The following is an 11,136-nucleotide window of genomic DNA, read 5'->3' as shown; positions in this document are numbered from 1 at the left end:
CTGCTATTTATTCTATTGATCTCTTTTGCCAAACCACAAAGTTATGGGGACATAAACATGCCAACACCAGTTGTTAAGCAAAAGTGGGGGACAAACACACATATAAAAAGAAAATGGAGAAAATGGAGAGGTAATCAATAAAATTATTTATTAATTATAAATTATGACAACATCCCTGACAGCTGTTTCGATTCAGAAATCTTTAGATAATTAATTTATAAAATTAAAATCATCATCTCTTCAGATTCATCTTATAATGATTCTAATTATCCAAAAATTTATAAATCGAAACAGCTGTCAGCGATGTTGTCATATTTTATAATTAATAAATAATTTTATAAATTACCTCCTCATTTTCTCCTCATTCTTTAAATATATATATATGGACCATGGTTTATATGGTTACCTTATAGTTGATCCTTCTATAGATTGATAACTAACCAGTATTTTCATTGAATTTATCAACCCTTAATGAGATTTATTACCTTTACTTGATATATATATATGCACGCACACACATATATATATATATACAATGGACGTCTTTCAGTTTCAGTCTACCAAATCTATTGTCAAGACTATAGTAGAAGATACTTGCCCAAGGTGCCATGCAGCAAGACTGAACCCAGAACCATGTGGTTAGGAAGGAAGCAAGTTTCTTACCACACAGCCATGCCTGTACCCATACTTTTTTTCTTCAATCTGGGACTTATTCTATCAATCTTTTTTATTTGGTGGTGGTGGGGGGAGAACTTACTAAGTTACAGGGTTGCAAAGAAATCAAAACAATGGTTGTGAAGTAGAGGTGGCAACAGGACAAACACAAATACAAAGATACTCACAGACACGTAGGACAAAGTAGTGAGAAAGGATCTTCAGACAATGGACCTCACTGAGGAAATGACAAGGCACCGGGAGATGTGGTGATTTGCTGTACATGATAAGATGCATCAAGCTAAGTAAATTCATTGTCTTTCACACATACAGGCTTGTTCTTTCAGGTGCCAGTGCCACTTAAAAAGCACTCATGCCAGTGCAGTGTTAAAGCACCTGAGCCGGTGCTGAGTAAATGCACATAAAAAGTAAATGACATGTCAAAAGCATGTAAAAAGTGGCTGGCGTTATAGGAAGAGCATCCAGTCGTAGAGACCATGTCACATATCCATGTTTCACCAAATCATTCAGATAATGTTGTTTTACAAAATCAATTAATAATGATGAGAACAGTTTCATTTTCATACATGCTGGCAGACCATGGCACCAAAATAGAAGAAAGAGAAGTTAATGTACTTTTTTCAAACTTTTTCAAAATAAATATTGCCAAAGATTTCTCATTCAGCTTAAATTATATGATTTGAGACAGTATAGGCGCAGGAGTGGCTGTGTGGTAAGTAGCTTGCTAACCAACCACATGGTTCCGGGTTCAGTCCCACTGCGTGGCATCTTGGGCAAGTGTCTTCTGCTATAGCCCCGGGCCAGCCAATGTCTTGTGAGTGGATTTGGTAGACGGAAACTGAAAGAAGCCTGTCGTATATATTGATATATATATATATATATATATATATAGTGTGTATATATTGTGTGGCGTGTGTGTGTGTGTGGTGTATGTGTTTGTGTGTTGTGTTTGTCCCCTAGCATTGCTTGACAATGATGCTGGTTGTTTACATCCCGTCACTTAGCGGTTCGGCAAAAGAGACCGATAGAATAAGTACTGGGCTTACAAGAATAAGTCCCGGGGTCGATTTGCTCGACTAAAGGCCGTGCTCCAGCATGGCAGCAGTCAAATGACTGAAACAAGTAAAAGAGTAAAAGAGACAGTTGACAAAAAAAGAATCAATTTTGTTCTGTGTCATTTCTAACTCAATATCTTTGGGCAACGACTCTGGAAAATTCTGCTGATAATTCGTCTGGTATCAAATGAATGAATGAAGTGAGATCTGGATAGAAGTCTGTGAAAAGTTTAACTTCTTTATCAATACCTAAGAGGATGGCTCTCAGTCTAGCAAGTTTCTGATTGGCTAAACTCTTTGAATGGCCAAAATCCCTGGTTTGGTTAAAATAGCTCACATGACAAAGATAAAAGGTGAAACAAATTGTCAGCTGTAGAAATGGTATTGCTACATAAATATTCTAAAGATTTTTCTTTTGTCCTTAAGAGATGTCAATGCCTCATTGATGTCCTCTTCTGCCATTTTCCTCCTCCTCCTTTCTCTTTCTTCTCCTGTGCTTTCTCTTTTTCTCCTCTCCTTCCCCTGCTCTTCCTCCTTCTTCTCCTCCTCCCTTTCTCCTGCTCTTCTTCTTTCTCTTCCTTCTCCCATTCTCCTGCTCTTCTTCCCTTCTTCCTTCTCTGCATCTTTTCCTTTCTCTTCTTCTTCTTTCTCTTTCTCTTCTCTCCCCCCTTGGTCTTCCCCCTCCTCTCCTCATCCTCCTCCTCTTTTCTCTCCTTTCCTTCTTTTCCTCTTGATTCTCTTCCTCCCTTTCTCTTTCTCCGCTTTCTCTTGTCCTCCTCCTGCTCCTCACTTCCTTCTTCTCTTCATCTCTTCCCCCTCTCTTCTTTCTTCCTCCTCACCATCATCCTACGTCCATTCCCCCCCCTCCCCCCCCCCCCCACCCCCACTGACCATTTCAATGATACTGCAGCCAGTTTTGCACTTTTGTTTCAAGAGTAAATCCTGGAATTCCTTTCACATGGTTGAAGCATTGCACCCTGTTCAGGGGATTCCTTCCTCAAGTACCTTCATGACATTTAGAATAACAACCAAACAATCTCCAAACCCAGAGTAACTAGACATTTAAATTCATTTAGCCCTTCTTCAAACATCTCTCTCTCTCTCTTTCTCTTTCTCTTTCTCTCTTTCTCTTTCTCTCTTCCTCCCTCTCACTCACTCTATTCCTCCCTCTCTCTCTTTGTCTCTCTCTGTCTCTGTCTCTTTCTTTCTCTCCCTCCTTCCCTCTATCCTTCTCTCTCCCTTCTCCCTCTTTCCCTCTATCCTTCTCTGTCCCTCTCTCTCTCCCTCTTATCTTCTATCTTTCTCCTTCTCTTTCTCTCTCTCCCTCTTGCCTTCTATCTTTCTCCTTCATACCCTCTCTCTCTCTCTTTACCCACTCTCTCTCTTCTTCTCTGTCCCTCTCTGTCTCTGTCTCTTTCTTTCTCTCCCTCTCTCCCTTTTTCTTCTCTCTCCCTCCCTCTATCCTTCTCTCTCCTGCTCTCTCTCTCTCTTGCCTTCTATCTTTCTCCTTCTCTCCCTCCCTCTCCTATTTCTCTCTCTTCCTCCCTCTTCTATCTTCCCTCCCCTATCCACCCCACCCCACACTACGACATTTCTGTCCACGGACCCTATCTTTCAAGAACACAAAATGCTGCCTACACCAAGAACTGAACCCAAAACATTTTCATTGCATTTTCTTTGCTTTCATATTTCTCTTTTCCCCTTTTGTATTGTTACTTTGTTTTATCACTTCCTTTTTTTCCCCCCATCTTCTGACGCCATTCAACCCAATTTGCAGATATGGAATAACAATGGTCTCATACAGAGCGGACACCATATCTGGCGTCCATTATTCTTTTCTGGTAATGTCTTGCAAACGATCCTAAACTCTACCTGCCGTTTCTATGGCTTCTGAATATATCCATCCCAAACTTTAGATCCATCATTCCTGTTATCATAAATGCTTCCCCATCATAAACTGCTATGAGCAAATGCAATAGGGAATCTTCATTGCGGTTTTTATTGCACAAGAGGTGCAATTATTGAAGACAGTTGCTGCTTTCCAGATTCTGCAGTTCACATGCTCACATTCTCCTCTTTCGAATTTCCATCACGCTAAATTACAGAGCTGAGACAGGTAAACCTATCAACAACACTCACATACACTTGATTTCTCTCTCATTTCTCTCTCTCTCTCTCTCTCTTTCTCTCTCTCTCTCTCTCTCCCCACTTCACTTTCTCACTCTCTTACTCTTATTATTCTCATCTCTCTTACTCTTACTTTTCTCTCTCTCTTATTCTCTCTCTTTCATTTACTCTCTATTTATATATGTATGTATATGTATGTGTATGCATGTATGTATGTGTATACATACATATATATATATATATCTGTATATATACACACACACATATATATATACACATATATATATATATATAGATATAGATATATAGGTATATATATATATATTTACACATACACATGCACACACACACACATATATATACATATATATATATATATATATATATATATTTACACACACACATGCACACACATATATATATAGTATATATATATATATATTGATACACACACACACACATACATATATGTATTTAAATAAGTAAATTCATTGTCTTTCACACATATGTATTTAAATACGCATATGTATTTAAATACTCTCTCTATTCCTCTCTTTCACTTTTTTTTTTCCGCATTTCAAACCCACTCAGATTTTATGTCTCCCATAGAAGTAAACAGAAAGGCGATACAGCTCACCACAAATAGGGCGGCACTGGTCTATCACGGATGTATTTCTTGCTGAAGAGTCTAACTCATCTCTATAAGTACAGTAGTAACATGAGCCATCGCTTGCAGACTAGTATGGCCTGGTAACTCTTGCCATGCTGTCACTCATCATTTTTTAGGTACCTATGTGGTCGTGGACCACCATAGATATACTTCTGGGTCTGCTCAAATTTGACCCAGTGGCTCATCCAGGATTTACAGCTGAAATCCACTCTGCGAGACTCTTTACAGTTGAGAACACTGAAACAATGTGTGTGTATGTATATAATTATATATATATATATATATATATACCACTTGTTAATTTGAGCGGAGGCAATGCGAGCAGGAACTAAAGGAACATTTCTAAGATCCACACACAAAGACCAAATACATACATTCATGTATTCACAGTGAATTTATGCTTAAAGTTATAAAACATTGGTAAATTAAAAAAATTTAATTTACCAATGTTTTATAACTTTAAGCATAAATTCCCTGTGTTTTGTATGTAACACTGATTCTGTATTTTATTTTGTGTATTGTTATTACTAGCTATCTCAAGATATAACAGAGTATTTTGTATGTGTATATATATATATATATATATATATATATATACATGTATATATATGTTTATGTATGTATGTATAAAATGATGCTCACTGATGATGAAGAAAAGGAGGCTGCTGATAATGTGAGGATAATATTGATGATAATGACAAGACAGAACGATGATGGCAATGATGATGATGATGATGATGATGATGATGACGACGACAGCGGTAGCAGAGGCGGTACCGGCAGCGGAGGTGGCGAAAGCAGTGGCACTGATGGCAGCAGTGGCAGCGGCAGCAACGATGGCAATGGCGGCAGTGGTGATGGTGATGATGGTGATGATGATGACGATGGTGATAATGAAGAGGAGAAGTAGAATAACGATGATAGCACTACTATATATACTCCTTATACATATACACATTATTATTGAAGTATTACCGAAGGACACAATTTGCCCAGGAATTGAACTGATGTCCTTAGGATTCTAAGCTGAACACATTAACCTCTAGGTTACATGCCTTTACTTCCTCACTGTAACTCAGTGGAACCTAAGGCGGCAAGCTGGCAGAAACGTTAGCATGCCGGGCAAAATGCTTTGTGGTATTTCGTCTGCCATTACGTTCTGAGTTCAAATTCCGCCGAGGTCGACTTTGCCTTTCATCCTTTCGGGGTCGATAAATTAAGTACCAGTTATGCACTGGGGTCGATGTAATCAACTTAATCCCTTTGTCTGTCCTTGTTTGTCCTCTCTGTGTTTAGCCCCTTGTGGGTAGTAAAGAAATAGGTATTTTGTCTGCCGTTACATTCTGAGTTCAAATTCCACCGAGGTCAACTTTGCCTTTCATCCTTTCAGGGTCAATAAATTAAGTACCAGTTACGCACTGGGGTTGATGTAATCGACTTAATCCCTTTGTCTGTCCTTGTTTGTCCTCTCTGTGTTTAGCCCCTTGTGGGTAGTAAAGAAATAGGTATTTTGTCTGCCGTTACATTCTGAGTTCAAATTCCACCGAGGTCGACTTTGCCTTTCATCCTTTCGGGGTTGATAAAATAAGTACCAGTGACACACTGGGGTTGATGTGATCGACTTAATCCCTTTAGTCTGTCCTTGTTTGTCTCCTCTGTGTTTAGCTCCCTGTGGGCAATAAGGAAAAAAGAAAAAAGAAAAAAATGTCAGTGGTGCTTACAGCACCTAGGCTTTCCAAGTGGTCACCATCTAAGAACTAGCTAGGCTCAACATTGCTTAACATCGGTGATTGGATGAGAATCAGTGTAACAAAATCAATCTCGACTGCCACCAACATTGCCATGTAGTCAATGCCATTGACTCTTCTATGCAAGAATTGGTCTACAGAATCATCAACGCCATCACCATAAAGGAAATGTTCAGCAAAGAAGAAGCTAAATTCTTGGATACGAGATAAAACCAATGGCATACGTTACTCTTTACTCTCTTTTACTCTTTTACTTGTTTCAGTCATTTGACTGCGGCCATGCTGGAGCACCGCCTTTAGTCGAGCAAATCGACCCCGGGACTTATTCTTTGTAAGCCCAGTACTTATTCTATCGGTCTCTTTTGCCGAACCGCTAAGTGACGGGGACGTAAACACACCAGCATCAGTTGTCAAACAATGCTAGGGGGACAAACAGACATACAAACATATACACACACATACATATATTTATATATACATATATTCGACGGGCTTCTTTCAGTTTCCATCAAACAAATCCACTCACAAGGCATTGGTCGGCCCGGGGCTATAGCAGAAGACACTTGCCCAAGATGCCACGCAGTGGGACTGAACCCAGAACCATGTGGTTGGTAAGCAAGCTACTTACCACACAGCCACTCCTGCACATCAATTCCACATTCCTGTTCTTGCCAATCACTATGAAACACTCAACATAGTACAGTGGTACTGATGTATACCTAAATAGATTTGATCATCAAGATTTAACTGGTTTGAGTCCAAATATGATATAACATCTGTGATAGGAACTGTTAATTTCTTATTTCGTAATATAACTGACCAAACATTGCCAACAACAGCACCAGTGGAGGTGTGATGGCCCAGTGGTTAGGACAGTGGACAGTCGTAAGAACGTGGTTTCGATTCCCAGACCGGTCACTGTGAGTGTTTATTGAGCAAAAGCACCTAAGGTCCATGAGGCTCCGGTGGGGGTGCGGGGAACCCCGCTGTACTCTTTTACCACTACTTTCTCTCACTCTTTCTTCCTACTTTGACCACAAAGCAGAGGAACCATGGTGTTACCCACTATGGTGTGGTAAACTTTCAGATCTTAGTCTAAATTGTGAATCCTCTGTACCCCAAGATGGTTCGGCTCTACACCCATTAAAAGCCACTGTTTATGGAATGAGGATAACAACATAGCTTTCACGCCCGTGCAACCACAAATCTATCACATGTCGTGGGTGGATCTTCAAGTTGCCACACGCATTCTTAGTAGCTTAGAGTAGGCTCGAATTAGGCAACAATACCATTGTCACAACTTGTACCACCATACTCACCACTACCACCATCAACACCACTGCCACAACCACTACCACCAACACCACCACCATCAATAGTGCTGTTATCACCACCACCAACACCATCAACACTGCCACTACCATCCCTACCACCATCAACACCACTGCCCTCACCACTACTACCGGCAACACCTTCACTACCACCACCACCACCACCACCACCACCACCACCATTACTACTATCGCTATTACTATCTCACTACCCCAATCATAATCACCATCATCAACTAGTTCTACCACCACCGCTACTATTACCTTACCACCACCACCACCGTCGCCCCGCCACTTCCACTGAAACACCCCACCCCCACCACTACCGCTCCTACCTCCCCTATCTTCAATATTATTATCTTTACCCATTTAAATCTCTGTCTATATCCACCCTGTTGTTACCCAACTGGAACCTATCTCTGTCTGTATTATCTCTTTAATTAGCTCATTAATAACAATGATGATAATGATGATGATGATGATAGTAGTAGTGGTTGTGGTGGTGGTGGTGGTGGTGGTGGTAGTTTTGGTGATGTGGGGGTGGAAGTTATAGCGATGATGGGGGCTGCTTATGGTTGTTGTGGTGATGGTAGTTGTAGTGGTGGTGGTGGTGATGATGATAATGATGATAATGATAATTACAACGACGACAACGATGATGATGATGATGATGATGATGACGATGATGATAATGATTTATATATAAAAGTGTGTGCGTATATATATATATATATTTGCATATATACATGTATGTGTGTGTGTGTGTGTGTGTGTATGCATATATATATATATATATATATGCATAAAATGATGCTGTTGATGAGGAAAAGGGGGCCACTGATAATATGACGATGATAGTGATGATGATGATGATGAGGATGATAATGATGATGATGATAATGATGATGATGATGGTGATGATGATGATGATGATGATGATGATGATCATGGTGATGATGATGATGAGGAGGAGGATGATAGTGGTAATGATGATAATGAAGAGGAAGAGGTGTATAATGATAACAATAATAATTGTTGTTTTTATCATTATTGTTGCTCTTGTTGTTGCTGTTGTTGTTGTTTTTGGTTGAACCTGAAACTAAAACAAGAGACGATGCTGCGTATTTTTTTAGTGATGTTTTTAAATAGAGAAGTAATTAAAACTAGCCGCCAGAACAAAAACAAAAACAAAAACAAAAAAGGAAAAAGGAAAAAGAAAGAAGAAAATTTCTATAAAAGCTGTAATAAAACAAAAATTTTTTTTTTTTTAAAAAAAAGGAAGGAGAAAAAAAAACAATAAAAGATAATAAATGAGAAGAAAAACAAAAAGAAAAGGAAAAAGAAAACACAACTAAGCGGAATATTTTTTATTTTTTTTTTTGTTGTTATTTTTCGGAGTTTTCTTTTTATTTAAAAAAAAAAGGTGGAGAACAGAGAGGTTTATAATTTCTCTAACACAGCTTCCTGGTTCAATGGAGCAGAATGGGGTTTTTCCTCCTTAGTTGTTTTCCATATTCACACACATAAATTTTTACTCCAGCATGTGTATGTACAGATATGCATATATGCATATATATATACATATATATACATATATATGTGTGTACATGCATATATGCATATATATATATATATATATATATATAATACATTATATATGTGCCTATAAATATATAATACAATATATATATGTGTGTGTGTGTGTGTGCGTGTGTACATGTATGTCTGTGCGTGTGCGTGTGTATTTGTATGTCTGTGTGTGTGTGTGTACATGTATGTCTGTGTTTGTGTGTATGTGTGTGTGTGTGCATGTGTATATGTATGTCTGTGTGTGTGTGTGCCTGTATACGTGTATGTGTGTGTGTGTGTGTGTGTGCGTGTGTACATGTATGCCTCTGTGTGTGTGTACATGTATGTCTGTGTGTGTGTGCATGTGTACATGTATGTCTGTGCCTGTGCATGTGTGTGTGTGTGTGTGTGTGAATGTGTGTGTGTGTGTGTGTGTATACCAACAGACCAAACCTTAGAGATACAGACAGTTGTCCTTTCATGTCTTGAAAAAATTATTTAAAACACCCAAAATATAAAAAAAAAAAATAATAATAATAATAATAATAATAATAATAATAATAATAATAATAATAATAATAATAAATTGAATAAAAGTAGTAATAAAAAAAACAAAAAAAAAAACGAAGAAATTAGCCAAAGATTTTCCCTCTGCACCCAAGTCTTTGACTGTGGTTTGGTTTTGGCAGCAGAATCAATGTTGCAATGTTGCTTAACTGAGCATCGTAAACCAACAGCTATAACAACCGTTATTTACGACAACATGAAAGAGAGTGTTGCACTTAATTTGCTTATTCGGACACTAATAGCACCGAAGACATTTTTTTTTTATTTTATTTATTTATTCATTTATTTATTTATTTATTTATTTTCCCCATTTTGTGCTTGCTAGACCCGATAATATCCTGTAACCATAGCAACCACAGAACCTCTTGGCTAGTAGACTAATGAACTAGATTTTAAACTATAATTAAGTCATCATCGATGCCACAAATTCCCCCTTATCTTTTTTATGTTGTTTTTTTTTATTATAAATTTTGTTTTGTTGTTTTCTTTTCTTTTTAATTTATTTTTTTTTTTTACTTGTTTCATTTTTCTTGTCCTTTGTAGGACAGACAGACGGACAGTCAAACAGACAAACAGACAGACGGACAGTCAAACAGACAAACAGACAGACTGTCATGGTTTACACTAAAATAGTAAATTAATGAAAGAAAAAATGGGAAAAAAAAACAACTTTAAAAAATATTTTCAAGTGTTTTAATAAAATGAGAATTAAGTTTTGGCTTATTTATTTAAGCTTGCTTCCCAACTACATGGTTCCAGGTTCAATCCCACTGTGTGGTACCTTGAGCAAGTGTCTTTTACTATAGCCTTGGGCTGACCGAAGCCTTGTGAGCGGATTGGGTAGATGGAAACTGAAAGAAGTCCATCATATATATGTATACATATATATCTATATGTGTCTGAATTTGTCCTCCACCAGTACTTGACAACCGGTGCTGGTGTGTTTATGTCCCCATAACTTAGCAAGTTGGCACAAAGAGACCAATAGAATAAGTACTAGGCTTTAAAACAAAGTCCTGGAGTCGATTTCTTTGGCTAAAACCTTCATTGTGGTGCCCCAGCATGGCCTCAGCCAAATGACTGAAACAGGTAAAAGATAAAAGACATGATATTTATTTATTGAAAAGGAATTTTATAAAGGAGGTTCTCAGTTTCAAGTGATTATTATCCCCAAAGAAGGGTGAGGGAAGGGCACTGACAGAATGGTGGACAAAAATGGGCAAAATCTTGTAGTTCTCTTGACATTTTGAGTTCAAATCCCACCTAAGTTGACTTGGTCTGCCATCTCACCAGGGTTAATTATATAAGGTGTAAGTCAATTATCGAGCAAGATGGGGTCAGGATTGACATAAATGTACTCCTATCCCCTAAAAATTTGAGGTTCGATACTATCT

The sequence above is a fragment of the Octopus sinensis genome, linkage group LG15 (genome assembly GCF_006345805.1).
Source record: "Octopus sinensis linkage group LG15, ASM634580v1, whole genome shotgun sequence".
NCBI classification, from domain to species: Eukaryota; Metazoa; Mollusca; class Cephalopoda; order Octopoda; family Octopodidae; genus Octopus; species Octopus sinensis.
Note: the sequence above shows the minus strand (reverse complement) of the source record.